At 38.8% G+C, this 18,679-nt stretch overlaps 1 long non-coding RNA gene across 1 annotated transcript in view; it reads left to right on the top strand.

The window, feature by feature from the left end:
* Positions 1–18,679, top strand: part of LOC114676967 (uncharacterized) — a 251,064-nt gene that overhangs the window by 62,086 nt on the left and 170,299 nt on the right. The gene's annotated exons all lie outside the window — the stretch shown is intronic.

Below are 18,679 nucleotides of genomic sequence, written 5' to 3' on the forward strand. Positions count from 1 at the left end.
TTTTGGGCTGAGTCGATGGGGTTTTCTCAATATACAATCATGCCATCTGCAAACAGGGACAATTTGACTTCTTCTTTTCCTAACTGAATACCGTTTATTTCTTTCTCTTGCCTGATTGCCCTAGCCAGAACTTCCAACACTATGTTGAATAGGAGTGGTGAAAGAGGACATCCCTGTCTTGTGCCAGTTTTCAAAGGGAATGCTTCCAGTTTTTACCCATTCAGTATGATATTGGCTGTGGGTTTGTCATAAATAGCTCTTACTATTTTGAGATATGTTCTATCAATACCTAGTTTATTGAGAGTTTTTAGCATGAAAGGCTGTTGAATTTTGTCAAAGGCCTTTTCTGCATCTATTGAGATAATCATGTGGTTTTTGTCTTTAGTTCTGCTTATATGCTGGATTACGTTTATTGATTTTTGTATGTTGAATCAGCCTTGCATCCCCGGGATGAAGCCCACTTGATCATGGTGGATAAGCTTTTTGATGTGCTGCTGGATTCGGTTTGCCAGTATTTTACTGAGGGTTTTTTCATTGATGTTCACCAGGGATATTGGTCTAAAATTCTCTTTTTTTGTTGTATCTCTGTCAGGCTTTGGTATCTGGATGATGTTGGCCTCGTAAAATGAGTTAGGGAGGATTCCCTCTTTTTCTGTTGATTGGAATAGTTTCAAAAGGAATGGTACCAACTCCTCTTTGTACCTCTGGTAGAATTCAGCTGTGAGTCCGTCTGGTCCTGGACTTTTTTTGGTTGGTAGGCTATTAATTATTGCCTCAATTTCAGAGCCTGCTATTGGTCTATTCAGGGATTCAACTTCTTCCTGGTTTAGTCTTGGGAGAGTGTAAGTGTCCAGGAAAGTATCCATTTCTTCTAGATTTTCTAGTTTATTTGCGTAGAGATGTTTATAGTATTCTCTGATGGTAGTTTGTATTTCTGTGGGGTCAGTGGTGATATCCCCTTTATCATTTTTTATCGTGTCTATTTGATTCTTCTCTCTTTTCTTCTTTATTAGTCTTGCTAGCGGTCTATCAATTTTTTGATCTTTTAAAAAAACCAGCTCCTGGATTCATTGATTTTTTGGAGGGTTTTTTGTGTCTCTATCTCCTTCAGTTCTGCTCCGATCTTAGTTATTTCTTGCCTTCTGCTAGCTTTTGAATGTGTTTGCTCTTGCTTCTCTAGTTCTTTTAATTGTGATGTTAGGGTGTCAATTTTAGATCTTTCCTGTTTTCTCTTGTGGGCATTTAGTGCTATAAATTTCCCTCTACACAGTACTTTAAATGTGTCCCAGAGATTCTGGTATGTTGTATCTTTGTTCTCATTGGTTTCAAAGAACATCTTTATTTCTGCCTTCATTTCGTTATGTACCCAGTAGTCATTCAGGAGCAGGTTGTTCAGTTTCCAAGTAGTTGAGCGGTTTTGATTGAGTTTCTTAGTCCTGAGTGCTAGTTTGATTGCACTGTGGTCTGAGACACTGTTTGTTATAATTTCTGTTCTTTTACATTTACTGAGGAGTGCTTTACTTCCAACTATGTGGTCAATTTTGGAATAAGTGTGATGTGGTGCTGAGAAGAATGTACATTCTGTTGCTTTGGGGTGGAGAGTTCTGTAGATGTCTATTAGGTCCGCTTGGTGCAGAGTTGAGTTCAATTCCTGGATATCCTTGTTGACTTTCTGTCTTGTTGATCTGTCTAATATTGACAGTGGGGTGTTAAAGTCTCCCATTATTATTGTATGGGAGTCTAAGTCTCTTTGTAAGTCTCTAAGGACTTTCTTTATGAATCTGGGTGCTCCTGTATCGGGTGCATATATATTTAGGATAGTTAGCTCTTCTTGATGAATTGATTCCTTTACCATTATGTAATGACCTTCTTTGTCTCTTTTGATCTTTGATGGTTTAAAGTCTGTTTTATCAGAGACTAGGATTGCAACCCGTGCTTTTTTTTGTTTTCCATTTGCTTGGTAGATCTTCCTCCATCCCTTTATTTTGAGCCTATGTGTATCTCTGCATGTGAGATGGGTCTCCTGAATACAGCAAACTGATGGGTCTTGACTCTTTATCCAATTTGCCAGTCTGTGTCTTTTAATTGGACCATTTAGTCCATTTACATTTAAGGTTAATATTGTTATGTGTGAACTTGATCCTGTCATTATGATCTTAGCTGGTTATTTTGCTCGCTAGTTGATGCAATTTCTTCCTAGCATCGATGGACTTTACATTTTGACATGTTTTTGCAATGGCTGGTACCTGTTGTTCCTTTCCATGTTTAGTGCTTCCTTCAGGATCTCTTGTAGGGCAGGCCTGGTGGTGACAAAAATCTCTAAGCATTTGCTTGTCTGTAAAGGATTTTATATCTCCTTCACTTATGAAACTTAGTTTGACTGGATATGAAATTCTGGGTTGAAAATTCTTTTCTTTAAGAATGTTGAATATTGGCCCCCACTCTCTTCTGGCTTGGAGAGTTTCTGCTGAGAGATCTGCTGTTAGTCTGATGGGCTTCCCTTTGTGTGTAACCCAATCTTTCTCTCTGACTGCCCTTAACATTTTTTCCTTCATTTCAACTTTGGTGAATCTGACAATTATGTGTCTTGGAGTTGCTCTTCTCGAGGAGTATCTTTGTGGCGTTCTCTGTATTTCCTGAATTTGAATGTTGGCCTGCCTTACTAGGTTGGGGAAGTTCTCCTGGATGATATCCTGCAGAGTGTTTTCCAACCTGGTTCCATTTTCCCTGTCACTTTCAGGCACACCAATCAGACATAGATTTGGTCTTTTCACATAATCCCACATTTCTTGGAGGCTTTGTTCATTTCTTGTTACTCTTTTTCCTCCACACTTCTCTTCTCACTTCATTTCATTCATTTGATCTTCAGTCGCTGATACTGTTTCTTCCAGATAATCGAGTTGGTTACTGAAGCTTGTGCATTTGTCACGTAGTTCTCATGTTATGGTTTTCATCTCTATCAGTTCTTTTAAGGATTTCTCTACATTGGTTATTCTAGCCAGCCATTCGTCAAATCTTTTTTCAAGGTTTTTAGTTTCTTTGCTCAGGTTACGTAGTTCCTCCTTTAGCTCTGAGAAGTTTAATCAACTGAAGCCTTCTTCTCTCAACTTGTCAAAGTCATTCTCCGTCCAACTTTGTTCCGTTGCTGGCAATGAACTGTGTTCCTTTGGAAGGGGAGATGCGCTCTGATTTTTTGATTTTCCAGCTTTTCTACACTGCTTTTTCCCCATCTTTGTGGTTTTATCTGCTGTGGTCTTTGATGATGGTGACGTACTGATGGGGTTTTAGTGTGGGTGTCCTTTCTGTTTGTTAGTTTTCCTTCTAACAGTCAGGACCCTCAGCTGCAGGTCTGTTGGAGTTTGGGCTTGAGGTCCACTCCAGACCCTGTTTGCCTGGGTATCAGCAGCAGAGGCTGCAGAGGATAGAATATTGCTGAACAGCGAGTGTTGCTGTCTGATTCTTGCTCTGGAAGCTTCGTCTCAGGGGTGTACCCAGCCGTGTGAGGTGTGAGGTGTCAGTCTGCACCTAGTGGGGGGTGTCTCCCTGTTAGGCTACTCAGGGATCAGGAACCCACTTGAGCACGCAGTCTGTCTGTTCTCAGATCTCAGCCTCCGTGCTGGGAGAACCACTGCTCTCTTCAAAGCTGTCAGACAGGGACATTTACATCTGCAGAGGTTTCTGCTGCTTTTTGTTTAGCTATGCTCTGTCTCCAGAGGTGGAGTCTACAGAGGCAGGCAGGCCGCCTTGAGCTGAGGTAGGCTTCACCCAATTCGAGCTTCCTGGTGGCTTTGTTTACCTACTTAAGCTTCAGCAAGGGCGGGCGCCCCTCCCCCAGCCTCGCTGCTGCCTTGCAGTTAGATCTCAGACTGCTGTGCTAGCAATGAGGGAGGCTCCATGAGCATGGGACCCTCCAGGCCAGGTGTGGGATACAATCTTCTGGTGTGCCATTTGCTAAGACCCTTGGTAAAGTGCAGTATTAGGGTGGGAGTTACCCGATTTTCCAGGTGTTGTGTGTCTCAGTTTCCCTTGGCTAGGAAAAGGAATTCCCTTCCCCCTTGTGCTTCCCAGGTGAGGTGATGCCTTGCCCTGCTTCAGCTCTCGGTGTTTGGGCTGCACTCGCTGACCAGCACCAACTGTCTGGCCTGCCCCAGTGAGACGAACCGGGTACCTCAGTTGAAAATGCAGAAATCACCCTCTTCTGTGTCGCTCAGGCTGGGAGCTGGAGGCTGGAGCTGTTCCTATTTGGCCATCTTGGGCGCCACCCCCAATATTCTTTATCTGTTTATTCTGACATGTATGATGAGGCCTATACTATGGATCTTGTACTCTTCTAGAAACCTGACATATTGGTATTTTCCTATTATTTGTGCTAATAACAACAGCATTTATAGGTTACATCTTGCCATGAGGACAAATATCTTTTGAGTTGCAACAGTAATCACCAATCTGCTATCAGCTATTCCATACATTGACACTGACCTAGTAAATGAATCCGAGGTGCGTTTTCTGTTGATAAAACTACCCTCAGATGCTTCTTTGCCTTCTACTTCATTTTACCCTTAATCATTGCAGCCCTAGAAGCCATCCACCTTTGATTTCTCCATGTAACAGTGTCTAATAACCCCTCGATTATTTCATCAGATTCTGATAAAATCCCTTTTCATCTTTATTTTACAATCGAAGACATCTTAGCCCTAATTCTACTACTGCTATTAATTATATTAGTTCTATTTTCACCTGACCTGTTAGGTGATCCAGATAACGATACCCCAGCAAAGCCCCTCAACATACCGCCCCATATTAAACCAGAGTGATTCTTTTCTTTGTTGCCTGTACAATCTTATGCTCTATTCCCAACAAACTATGGGCCTACTAGCCATCATTCTCTCCATTCTTATCATAGCCATTGTCCCAATACTTCACATGTCCAAACAAGAAAGTATAATATTTTGACCATTAAGTCAATGCCTATTTTGAATCCTGCTAGTAGATCTTCTCACACTCACATGAATCAGAGGCCTACGCATTGAACACCCCTTTATAATCATTGGTCAAACAGCATGCACTGCATTCTTCTCCCTCATCCTTTTTTTTTTTTTTTTTTTTTTTAATACCACTTACTAGTCTAACTGAAAACAAGTTACTTAAATGAAGAAGTTCTTGTTGTACATTATACATTTGGGTCTTGTAAACCCAAAATGGAGGGCCTCTACCTTCCCAGGACAATTTCTGGAAAGAAGCTTCCCGCTCCACTGCCAGCACCCAAATCTGAAATTCTACTTAAATTATTCCCTGAATTCTTTACTTAAGGTGCAATAATTTTATTTTAACTGCTATGTCAGTATCAAAGAAACCCACAAAATTAATGTTATGACAATGGTATTACTATGTACACCATGCATTCCTGCCTGACCACATAAATTTATGTAGCAGTACTATATATGCTTAACTGTATGTTATACATCTATGCATTATCACACATTAAACTCCTGTCCCCATGAATATTAAGCAAGTATAACTTTATATAACAACTTTATATCGACCTATCATCTATTCTATTAATCTCCCATGAAACAGAACTCATGTGTATATCTATTGTCCAGTTCAATAACTCCTTAATATTGCACAGTACATTTAGTCATGTATCATACATAGTGCATCCAAGTCAAGTAATTTCTTGTCAACATGCTTATCATCTCCAACCTAATTTCTTGACTACCAAACTTTGAGAAACCAGCAACCCACTCGGGAAGTACTACCCTTCTCGTTCTGGACCCATTCACACTTGGCGGTGACTGTACTGAAATGATACCTGGCATCTGGTTCTTACTTTAGGGCCATGTTCATTGAGAATGCCCATACGTTCTCCTTAAATAAGACATCTCCATGGATTAGTGACTAATCAACTCATGATAACTCATGGGAGCACTGCCATGCACTTGGTGTTTTTTTAAATTTGGGGATGCTATGATCCAGCATGAGAGAAATTGAACATCATAAGAGAGCATTTACAACCACAAGGTGCTAGTTCACTCATGCTTAATGGACATAATGATAATAAAAGACATGTTTATGCATGTTTATGCATGCCTACACATGCTTCTCCCCAAAATATTCCTGATTAACTCCACAACCCCCCTCCTGATGGTTTTTCCCATGTTTGACTTTCAGGTTATCCAAATGCGCTTCCCATAAGGAAAAACAATCACTGGCGAAGGTTTTTTAATTCCTTTTTTTTTTTTTAACCTTTTTGACAACTAGCCTAAGAAACAAAGATTTTACATTGTATGAAGATAAGTCCTGTGTTGTGTTTATTAGGAAAAATTACTTAAAAATAAAACTTTAAACGGGTTAAGGTTTTTATATCCATATAACTTTCTATCTTGCTTTTAACATCTTTTAATTGTCACTCTGGTTAAATAAATATTCTTTTCTAATGACCTATAATTATATTTTAATAAAATGTTTTGAGGCTTTCAACATCTTTTGACAAACCTTCTCAAAAAATCGAATCCTTAATTATCTCTGACTTAGACTTACTGCTGGAGGATTATCAAAAATATAAATATTAATCACTTCAAGGTTGTAGAATCTTTCTACAGCTTCTAAGTCATAAACTCTAATATCACCTCCAGCCTAATGATTAGATATCAGTTGAGATAATTCCTCCAGCCCCATTAATAAAAAGGCCTTTATCAAATATTGTTAACTAACCCTTGCGCTGTTAAGTTGCAGGGCTTTGACTCCTGGGAATCCCTATCTCCTCTAGGGAGCACCGGCTCCTACTGAATCTGAATCTTAAACATCAGTGCTAGTATCTGACACCAAAGTCAAGTTAACCAAAGTCTCATCTTTAGACCCAGGAAAAGGCACCAATCAAAATAAACTGCTTTCGTGTGACACTAGATCAAGACTGTATAGTAATACAAAGGCATAATATCCCTTTAATATTTTTGTCTCTATCTAAATTAATATATTTATTCTATGTCTTCATACTAGATAATTTAAATATTTAGTTACCTGTGAGTTTCTCCTATCATTGTCAGAGCTAAGCAATACTTAACGTCCTTTTTGTTTAAAATGTTGCTAATTTTATACATAGTTTACGAAATTAGATAAAACAACAACGATTCTACCTACTATCTCCAAAATTTAAAAACATTTAGAATCCCACTGGGCCTAATCTATTTTCACTGCTAATGCCCTGCTGCTCAAACTGTGTAAACACCTTCCCTCTAGGCCCAGGGACTATTGCGGAATAGGTAGGTGTGTAAGATTGTAAGGGCTGATTTTGAGTGATAAAATTAGTTTAGATTCTCCAAATTAAGAACGGGCACATAGATGCCTGAACAGCTGGAATTTTGCCTCGTGGGCCATTATGTGGCCCCTTTCCATCCATTTCAACCATAAAGAATTTCCTGCTTCAGATATAAAATTTTTTTTTAATCAACCACCTTAGGACAGATTACTAAAAAGACCTCAAAATGCATGGTGGTATAATAAAAGTCTCTAAATTCCTTAGCTTAAATAGTTTTAACAAAATGCTTTTTAAAATATGACTAATTAGGCCAGTTGTGGTGGCTCACGCCTGTAATCCTAGGACTTTGGGAGGCTGAGGCCAGTGGATCAGCTGAGGCCAGGAGTTCGAGACCAGCCCGGTCAGCAAGGTGAAACTTTGCCTCTACTAAAAATACAAAAATTAGCTGGGTGTGGTGGCGCACACCTGTAGTCCAGCTACTCAGGAGGCTGAAGCACGAGAATTACTTGAACCCAGGAGTCAGAGGTTGTGGTGAGCCAAGATTGCCCCATTGCACTCCAGCCTGGGCAACAGAGTGAGACTCTGACTCAAAACAAAACAACTATATATATATTAAATACATTTAAAAATTCTAAAATAAATAAAAAATAAAATACAGATCATTGGACTGACAAAACAAACCCTTTATAACAATAAAATACCAAGTTATAAACATGACCTAAGACCATGCCAGGCAAAGGTTAAGTCACATACTCCCACACTTTAAAAGTACACTATATTCTAATTGCCACAAGATTTTTCTTTTTCACCAGCAGCCAAACACACACTAGTCTCTACATAAGCTGACTGACTGACTCTCAGCTCCTGTTCCACCAGCCATAGCTACAACTTTAATTAGACAAGAGATTGATTTCAGTAAATTTCTCTTGATAAAAAGACCACCAACCGTGGACTAGTTCTGGTCAGTTTACAGAAATTATACACGTTCATGGCTTTGTGACCTGAAAAGACCTTTTGATATATATGGCCTAATTATAATACATTTAAATATTAAGTCTCCAACACAAAATAGACATGGACTATATGTTACATACATATTTGTTCAATGTGCTTGTGTCGGGACCACCTTCATAAATATGCATAGCTCCTCCTGTAGCCTATTAAATACGTGTATTTAGCTAACTTGTCATCTCCCAACAGAAGCTCTGGATACAATTGACAGTGAAAAACATGCACTATAATTAAGAATAAATGCTGTGTGTACATCCTGGGTAACTCCAAAAACATATCCTCAGCATATAAGACATACGCAAGAAAATTAATACTATGTCTTATCCCACCATGCCCTAAAATCAATGGCTTTCCTCATGATTTAGATCAGGCTTCTCCTGATAAAAAAAAATTACTCATAATTTTAGCCATGATTCTAGAGATAGGTTTAGTCCTCCATTGTGAACTATATTGCTATTACACACTCACCATAATGCTCCCGTAATCTCTTCTGTAAGCCTAAGGACTCACAAATACTTTCCACTCAGGGTTCAACTCCAGGTTCCATTCCATGCCCCCACAACTACACCACTTTTCAGCAAAAAGTAGCCAAAATAAATATATTACTCATTTTCCATAAAAATAAAATAAAACTTAGGTTGGGGGTGGTGGCTCACGCCTGTAATCCCAGCACTTTGGGAGGCTGAGGTGGGTGGATCACTTGAAGCCAGGAGTTCAAAACTAGCCTGGCCAACATGGCAAAACCCTGTCTCTACTAAAAACACAAAAACTAGCCAGGTGTGGTGGTGTGTGCCTGGAATCCCAGTTACTTGGGAGGCTGAGGCATAAAAATTGCTTAAACCTGGGAAGCAGAGTTGCAGTGAGCCGAGATTGTGCCACTGCACTCCATCCTGGGCAACAGAGTGAAACTCTGTCTCTAAATAAATAAATAAATAAATAAATAAATCTTAACAGAGGGGAGTTTATAATCAGGTACTTCAGTTTAAAAAATATATTTTAATCACTGACTTTATTTATTTACTTATTTATTATTTTTAACTTTTATGGGTTCCTAGTATATATATATATTTCTGGGGTATATGAGATGTTTTGGTACAGGCATGCCATGTGAAATTAGCACATCATGGAGAATGAGGTATCTATCCCCTCAAACATTTATCCTTTGAGTTGCAAATGATCGAATTATACTTTTTAAGTTATTTTAAACATGTACAATTATGTTATTATTACTATAGTCACCCTGTTGTGCTACCAAATAGTAATTCTTATTCATTCTTTCTACTTTTTTGTATCTATTAACCATCCTTTTCTGCCCCCCGTCCCCACAATACCCTTCCCAGCCTTCGATAAGCATCCTTCTATTCTCTATGTTTATGAGTTCAATTGTTTTCATTTTTAGATCCTTCAAATAGGTGGGAACATGTGATGTTTGTCTTTTTGTGCCTAGTTTATTTCACTGAACAACGATCTCCAGTTCCATCCATGTTGCTGCAAATGACTGGATCTCATTCCTTTTTTATGGCTGAATAGTACTGTGTTGTGTATATGTTCCACATTTTCTTTATTCATTCATGTGTTGATGGACCAGGTTGCTTCCAAATCTTAGCTATTGTGGATAGTGCTGCAGCAAACATAGGAATGCAGGTATCTCTTCGATATACTGATTTCCTTTCTTTTGGGTATATACCCAACAGTGGGATTGTTGGATCCTATGGTAGCTCTACTTTTAGTTGTTTGAGGAACTTCCAAACTGTTTGTTCTCCATAGTGGTTGTACTAATTTACATTCCCACCAACAGCATACAACAGTTCCCTTTTCTCTACATTTTCGCCAGCATTTGTTATTGCGTCTTTGGATATAAGCAGTTTTGACTGGGGTGAGACAATTTCTCTGATGATAAGTGATTTTGAGCACCTTTTCATATGCCTGTTTGCCATTTGTATGCCTTCTTTTGAGAAATGTCTATTCAAATCTTTTGCCCATATTTTGATTGATTTATTAGATTTTTTTTTTTTTCCTACAGGGTTGTTTGAGCTTCTTGTATATTCTTGTTACTAATCCCTTGTCAGATGGTTAGTTTGCAAGTATTTTCTCCCATTCTGTGGGTTGTCTCTTCACTTTGTTGATTGTATCCTTTGCCATGCAGAAGCTTTTTAACTTGATGTGATCCCATTTGTCCATTTTTGCTTTGATTGCCTGTGCTTGTGGGGTGTTGCTCAAGAAATCTTTGCCCAGACCAATATCCTGGAGTTTTCCTCCAATGTTTTCTTGTAGTAGTTTCACAGTTTGAGGTCTTAGATTTAAATCTTTAGTCCATTTTGATTTGATTTTTTTATATGGTGAGAGATAGGGTCTAGCTCCATTCTTCTGTGTATGGATGTCCAGTTTTCCAGACACCACTTATTGAAGAGACCGTCTTTTCCCCCAGAGTATGTTCTTGGCACCTTTGTCAAAACTGAGTTCACTGTAGGTGTGTGGGTTTGTTTCTGAGTTTTCTATTCTGTTCTATGTGTCTGTTTTTGTGCCAGTACCATGTTCTTTTGGTTACTATAGCTCTGTAGTATAATTTAAAGTCAGGTAATGTGATTCCTCCAGTTTTGTTCTTTTTACTTAGGATAACTTTGGCTATTCTAGGTCTTTCCTGGTTCCATATAAATTTTAGGATTTTTTTTCTACTTCTGTGAAGAATGTCATTGGTATTTTGATAAGGATTGCATTGAATCTGTGGATTGCTTTGGGTATTATGGATATTTTAACAATATTAATTCTTCCAATCTATGAATATGAAATATTTTTCCATTTTTTGGTGTTCTCTTCAATTTCTTTCATCAGTATTTTATAGTTTTCATTATAGAGATCTTTCACTTCTTTGGTTAAGTTAATTTCTAGGTATTTAATTTTATGTATGACTATTGTAAATGGGATTACTTTTTAAAATTTCTTTTTCACATTGTTCCCTGTTGGAATATAGAAATGCTGCTAATTTTTGTATGTTGATTTTGTATCTTGCAACTTTACTGAATTTGTTTATTAGTTCTAATAGTTTTTTGTGTGTAGAGTCTTTAAGTTTTACCACAGATAAGATCATATCTTCTGCAAACAAGGATAATCTGACTTCTTCCTTTCCAGGAATGCCCTTCATAACTTGGATGCCCTTCATAACTTTCTTTTGTCTGATTGCTCTAGCTAGGACTTTCAGTACTATGTTGAATAACAGTGGTGGTAGTGGGCATCCTTATCATGTTCCAGATCTCAGAGGAAATGCATTCCGTTTCTCCCCATTCAGTATGATATTAGCTGTGGGTCTGTCATATATGGCTTTTATTATGCTCGGATATGTTTCTTCTATCCTCAGTTTTTTAAGAGTTTTTATCATGAAGGAATGTTGAATTTTATCAAATGCTTTTTTTAGCATTAAGTGAAATGATCCTGTGGTTTTTATCCTTCATTCTGTTGATATGATGTATCATGTTGATTGATTTACATATGTTGAACCATCCTTGCATCCCAGGGATAAATCCCATTTGGTCATGAGGAATGACCTTTCTAATGTATTGTTGAATTAGAATGCTAGTATTTTTGCTAGTATTTTTTGAGGATTTTTGCATCAACATTCATCAGATATATTGGCCTGTAGTTTTCTTTTTTTGATGTGTTGTTGCCTGATTTTGGTATCAGGGTAATGCTGGCTTTGTAGAATGAATTTGAAAGTATTTCTTCCTCCTGTATTTTTTGGAATAGTATGAGTAGGATTGGTATTACTTCTTTTCTAAATGTTTCATAGAATTCAGCAGTGAAGCCATTAGATCTTGGGCTTTTCTTTACTGGGTGACTTTTTATTAGGACTTCAATCTCATTACTTGTATTTAATCTGTTCAGATTTTCAATTTATTACTGGTTCAATCTTGGTAGGTTGTATGTATCTCAGCATTTGTCCATTTCCTCTAGGTTTTTTAATTTATTGGCTTATAGTCAGTCATAGTAGCCAGTAATGAGCCTTTGAATTTCTGCAGTATCAGTTGTAATGTCTCCTTTTATATTTCTGATTTTATTTATTTGGATCTTCTCCCTTTTTCCTTAGTTTGGCTAAAGATTTGTCAATTTTTAACTTTTTTTTTTTTTTTAAACCAACTTTTGTTTCTTTGATCTTTGGGTTTTTTAAATTTTAGTTTCATTTATTTCCATTCTGATCTTTATTTATTTTGATATAAATTTTGGGTTTGGTTTGCTCTTGCTTTTTTAGTTCTTTAAGATACATCATTAGATTGTTTATTTGAAGTTTTTCCTTTTTTGTGATGTAGGCACTTATAGCTATAAACTTCCCTCTTAGTACTGCTTTTGCTGTATCCCATGGGTTTGGGTATGTTGTGTTTCCATTATCACGAAATTTTTTAATTCCCTTCTTAATGTCTTCATTGACCCACTGGTCATTCAGGAGCTTATTGTTTAATTTCTATGTGTTTGTGTAGTTTCCAAAATTTCTCTAGTTATTACTTTCTAGTTTTATTCCGTTGTGGTCAGAGAAGATGCTTGATATTATTTCAATTTTAAAAAAATATTTTAAGACTTGTTTTGTGACCTAACATGTGATCTATCCTTGAGAATGATCCATGTACTGAGGAAATATGTGTTTTCTGCAGTTCTTGAATGAAATGTTCTGTAAATATCTGTTAGATACATTTTGGTCAATAGTGCAGATTAAATCTGATGTTTCTTTATTGATTTTCTGTCTGGAAGATCTGCCCAATGCTGACAGTGGGGTATTGATGTTTCCAGCTATTATTGTGTTAGGACCTATCTCTCTCTTTAGCTCTAATAATATTTCCTTTATATATCTGGGTGCTCCAGTGTTGGGTGCATATATATTTAAAATTGTTACATCTTTTTGTCAAATATATCATTTTAACATTATATAGTGACCTTATTTGTCTCTTCTTATAGTTTTTGTGTTGAAGTCTATTTTGTCTGATATAAGTATAACAACTGCTGCTTTTTTTTGTTTCCATTGGCATGGAATATCTTTTTCCACTCCTTTATTTTCAGTCTAGGTGTGTCTTTATAGGTGAAGTGTGTTTCTTGTAGGCAACGGATCAATGGTTTTTTTTTCATCCGTTCAGCCAGTCTATGTCTTTAGATTGAAGAGTTTAGTTCATTTATATTCAATGTTATTATTGATAAGTAAGAACTTACTACTGCCATTTTGTTATTTGTTTTCTGGTTGTTTTGTGGTCTTCTCTTCCTTCTTTCATTCCTGTCTGCCTCTATTAAAGATAATTTTCTCTGGTGATATGATTTAGTTTCTTGCTTCTTATTTTTTTTTTGTATCAATTGTATGTTTTTTGGTTTGAGGTTGCCATGAGGCTTGCAAATACTATCTTAAAATTCATTATTTTAACGTGATAACAACAACACTATTTGCATAAACAAAGAAGCAAAAAGAAAACTAATAAAAACTCTTGACTTTGTCCCCAGCTTTTTAACCTTTTGTGGTTTCTATTTATATCATATAGTGCTATGTCTTGAAAAATTGTACTTATTATTTTTGATTGGTTCATCATTTAGTCTCTCTACTTAGGGTAAGAGTGGTTTACATATAACAGTTACTGTGTTATCAGATTCTGTGTTTTTCTATGCACTTACTATTACCAGTAAGCTTTATACCTTCAGGTGACTATTTATTGCTCATTAATGTCCTTTTCTTTCTGATTGTAGTACTCCATTTAGCATTTCTTGTAGGACAGATCTGTTATTTATGAAATCTGTCAGCTTTTGTTTATCTGAAAAAGTCTATTTCTTCTATATGTTTGAAGGATATTTTTGCTGGATATACTATTCTAGGGTGAAAGGTTTTTTGTTTTGTTTTCCAGCACTTTAAATATGTCATGCCACTCTCTCCTGGCCTGTAAGGTTTCCACTGAACAGTCTGCGGCTGGAAGTATTGGAGTGCCATTGTATGCTATTTACTTATTTTCTCTTGCTGCTTTTAGGGTCCTTTCTTTATTCTTGACCTTTGGGAGTTTGATTATGAAATGCCCTGAGGTAGTCTTTTTTGGGTTAAATCTGCTTGGTGTTCTATAACCTTCTTGTGTTTGGATATTAATATCTTTATGTTTGGGAAGTTCTCTGTTATTTTCCCTTTGAATAAGCTTTCTACCCCATCTCTTTCTCTGCCTCCTCTTTAAGTCCAATAACTCTTAAACCTATCCATTTGAGGCTGTTTTCTAGATCCTATAGTTGTGCTCCATAGTTTTTCATTTTCTTTTGTCTCCTCTGACTATGTATTTTCAAATAGCTTGTCTTAAAGCTCACTAATTCTTTCTTCTGTTGATCAATTCTGCTATTAAAGGACTCTGATGTATTCTTCAGTATGCCAATTGCATTTTTAAGCTCCATAACTTCTGCTTGATTTCTTAAAATTATTTCAATCTGTTTGCTAAATTTATCTGACAGAATTCTGAATTCCTTCTCTGTGTTATCTTGAATTCTTTGAGTATCCTCAAATAGCTATTTTGAATTCTCTGTTTGAAAGGTCACATATCTCTGTTTCTCTAGGATTGGTTTCTGGTAACTTATTTAGTTCATTTGGTGAGGTCACGTTTTTCTGGATGGTGTTGATGCTAGCAGATGTTCTTTGATGTCTGGGCATTGAAGAGTTAGGTATTATTGTAGTCTTCATTGTCTGGGCTTATTTGTAGCTATCCTATTGGGAAGGATTTCCAGGTATTTGAAAGGATTTAGGTGTTGTAATGTAAGCTGTTTGTTCTTTAGGGGGCACCCCCCACCCAGTAATGCTGTGGTTCTTGCAGAATCATAGAGGTACTGCCTTGATAGCCTCGGACAGGATCTGGGAGAATTCTCTGGATTACCAGGCAGAGCCTCTTGTTCTCTTCTTTTACTTTCTCCCAAACATACAGAATCTCTCTTTCTGTTCTGAGTCACCTAAAGCTGGGAGTGGAGTGACACAAGCACCCTTGTGGCCACCACCACTATGACTGCACTGGGTCAGACCTGAAGCCAGCACAGCACTGGGTCTTACCCAAGGCCTGCTGTAACCACTCCCTGGCTACTGCCTATGTTTGCTGAAGGCCCTGGGGCTCAACAATCAGCAGATGGCAAAGCCAGCCAGGCCTGTGTCCTTTCTTTCAGGGTGGTGAGGTCCCCAGGGTAGGTCCAGAAGTGCCATCTGGGAGTTAGGGATCAGAGTGAAAAACCTAGAAGTCTACCTTGTAGTCTATTGTCTTGTGACTGAGCAGACACTCAACCTACAAGATGTGGTCCTTCTCATTCTTCCCTCCCCTTTTCAAAAGCAGAGAATCCTCACCCTGTAACTACTGCCCACCCTGCTCCCCAGTAGCCTTAAGGAGTGCTACCAGACCACCATGGATGTTCCCTTAAGACCCTAGGTCTCTTAAGTCAGCTTGTGGTGAATGCTGTCTGGCCTGAGACTTACCCTTCAGGGCAATAGGCCTCTCTCTGGCCCACGGCAGGTCCAAAAATGCCACTTATGAGTTAAGTCTTAGAATCAGGGAACCCAAGATCCCACTTGGTGCTCTACCCCCTTGTGGCAGTGTTGGTACCTAAGGTGCAACAAGATACAGCCCTGTTTACTTTTCCCTCTGCTTTTCTCAAGCAGGAGTTTTGCCCCATAGCCACCACAGCTGGTAATGTGCTGAGTCTCACCTGAAGCCAGCAAGTCTCAGAGGCTCACCCAAAGCCCTTGACATAGTACCTGGATATCACTACTGGTTATTCAGGGCCCAAGGGCTTTTCAGTTAGCATGTGATGAATGCTGCCAGGACTGGTCCTTTCACTCAAGGCAATGGGTTCCCTTCTAGCCTAGGATGTGTCTAGAAATGTTGTCTTGGAGCTTGGGCCTGGAATGGGGACCTTATGACTCTGACTAGTGCCCTATCCTGCTGTAGCTGAACTGGTATCCAAGATGTAAGGCAAAGTCCTCCCCACTCTTCTGTCTTCTCTCCTCAAGCAGAAAGAAAAAATCTCTTTTGAAGCTATGACTTGTGCAGCCTAGGATTAGGAGAGGGGCGAAACCAATACTCCCTTGGCTGCCTCAGATGGTATCTCAGTATGTCACCTGTCCCCTCAGTCCACTAGGTCTCTGGGCCTTGTTCAGCCCTAGGACTTGCCTAAGAGTTGCAGTCCTTGAGGCCTAGACTGCCTTTCAAGTTTGGCCCTCGGTGGTGAGGTTTGTGGCCACTCAAGTTTGGACTGCTGGGATTGACAATTCCCCTTGGGCTAGGGCTGGTTTAAATGCTCCCTCTATGAGTGGGCATCAGCTGAGTTTAGTCTGGTTTTTCTTTCTCCTCTAACAGGACCATACTGAGTTCAATGCCCCACAATTGATGCGTTCTCCTTCTCCCAGTGCCCAGAGACATTCTCTGCGCGACACCACTGCTGCTGTGGATAGGGGAGGGGTAGCATCGTGATTCAGGACTGATTTTTAATTTCTTCAGTGCCTCTTTCAGTGATATGAAGTTAAAACCAGGTACTATGTGTGCTCACCTGAGTTTTGATTCTTATGAAGGTATTTTTTGTTTTTTCTTTTCTGTGCAGATAGTTGTTAACTTGGCATTTGTGGTGGCTATGGGGCAAAACTCCTGCTTGAGAAAAGCAGAGGGAAAAAGTTGTTAACTTGCCAGGGGGACCATTGGAGGAGCTTTCTATTCTGCCATCTTGCTCTGCCTCTCACCCACTTTCTTTTTCTTCCTTTTCTTTCCTCTAACCTCTTCATTCCTTCCCTCTCTAGATACTCCCCTCTGGCAATGCATGCTTATCTAATTATACTCTTGCTTTAAAAATCCCAGAGGCTGATCTTTAAACAAATGAGGCAGGGAGCCCCCATTGCAGAATCCTCCTGGTTAGAAGGAATCATGAACAACGAATCCATCATCTAGCTGAAGTTAAGATGACGCCAAACAGACCTCCGGACAGGCGGTTACCTGAGATAGCCATCAGAACAAGACACACAGACCGTACACCACACACCACTCCCACATATCTCCCATACCAAGTTTCTCTTTAAAAACTACTGTGATAAATTTTAAAATTCAAGATGGTACCTTCAAATGCTAGCTCACCATCTTATTGGTTTACTGGCTTTTTGATGAACTGACTTTTCTTCCCACCACCCTTGTCTTTCATGTCTGGCTTTTGAGTGGTGAGCAGCCAAACCAGGGCTCACTTACATTATCGGTGCCCCTAGTATGGGTTCTCAGCACAGCCCATATTTCTTTTTGGAAACCTCATCACACTTACATTCTTTATTTAATATCTGTTTTCCCTTCCATAGTGTACTGCACAAGAGGGCAGGGATCATATCTATCCTTTAACTTCTTTCTCACGAGCTTTCCCTGACTTATCTATGATACTCAACCCATTTTTGTTTGAAGAACGAAGGCATCAGTTGACCGCAATTTCTCTTTGTTCTTTGACTTGACCCTAGTTTTGGGAAGCCCACTTGTGATGCGTGGTTTCTAGAAATCAGAGTATGTGGCTCTTTTCTGGCTCAGCTCCTCTCGGTTTTTGACCTCTGTGGACTTTCCCTTACCCAGAAGAACTCCTCCCCTGGAGGAAGAAGTCTGTAGCGGGTAGGGTGGGGAAAAGCTTTATAAGGAGACAGAACTTTTATACTGCAGGGGTTAGAAAGGGGAAATCTGCACCAAATTCCCAGTGTCGTGTTGAGATGGATAAGCGAGGCCATGTTGAATTGTCCAGATTGCCTCTCTCACTACCATCTGGGGAGAGGGCAGATGAAGCTTACTGCCAGTGGCAAAGGAAATGGAGGTAGGTGTATATGCACTGGCTATTCATTGCCTTCTCTGGAAGTCCTTTGAATGTTTCTTTCTAATTGCTATTTTTCCTTAATATGAAGATACATAAAAACACAGAATGAGTGATTTCCCCTAACACTATATGACTACAAGAATTGAGGTGTCTTCCTATCTTTCTTATCTTTGATCATCTATATATATTTTTTTTGCTCAAAAAATATTTACTGGGGCCTTCATTGGTCAGGTTTGGGGCCATGGGTACAGGATGCAAAGATTAATATAGGAAAGAGTCTTTTTTAAAAAAAATTATTGATTATTATTATTATTATTATTATTTTGAGACAGAATCTCCCTCTGTTGCCCAGGATGGAGTGCAGCCCCAGGGTCTACCTCCCGGGCTCAAGTGATTGTCATGTCTCAGCTTCCTGAGTAGCTGGGATTATAGGTGTGCCACCACGCCCAGCTAATTTTTGTGTTTTTAGTAGAGATGGGATTTTGCCATGTTGGCCAGGCTGGTCTCCTGACCTCAAGTGATCCTCCTGCCTCAGCCTCCCAAAGTGCTGGGATTATAGGCGTGAGCCACTGTGCCTGTCTTGTCTTTTTTTTTCCCCTGAAATTAGTT

This window comes from Macaca mulatta, chromosome 3, assembly GCF_049350105.2.
Source record: "Macaca mulatta isolate MMU2019108-1 chromosome 3, T2T-MMU8v2.0, whole genome shotgun sequence".
NCBI classification, from domain to species: Eukaryota; Metazoa; Chordata; class Mammalia; order Primates; family Cercopithecidae; genus Macaca; species Macaca mulatta.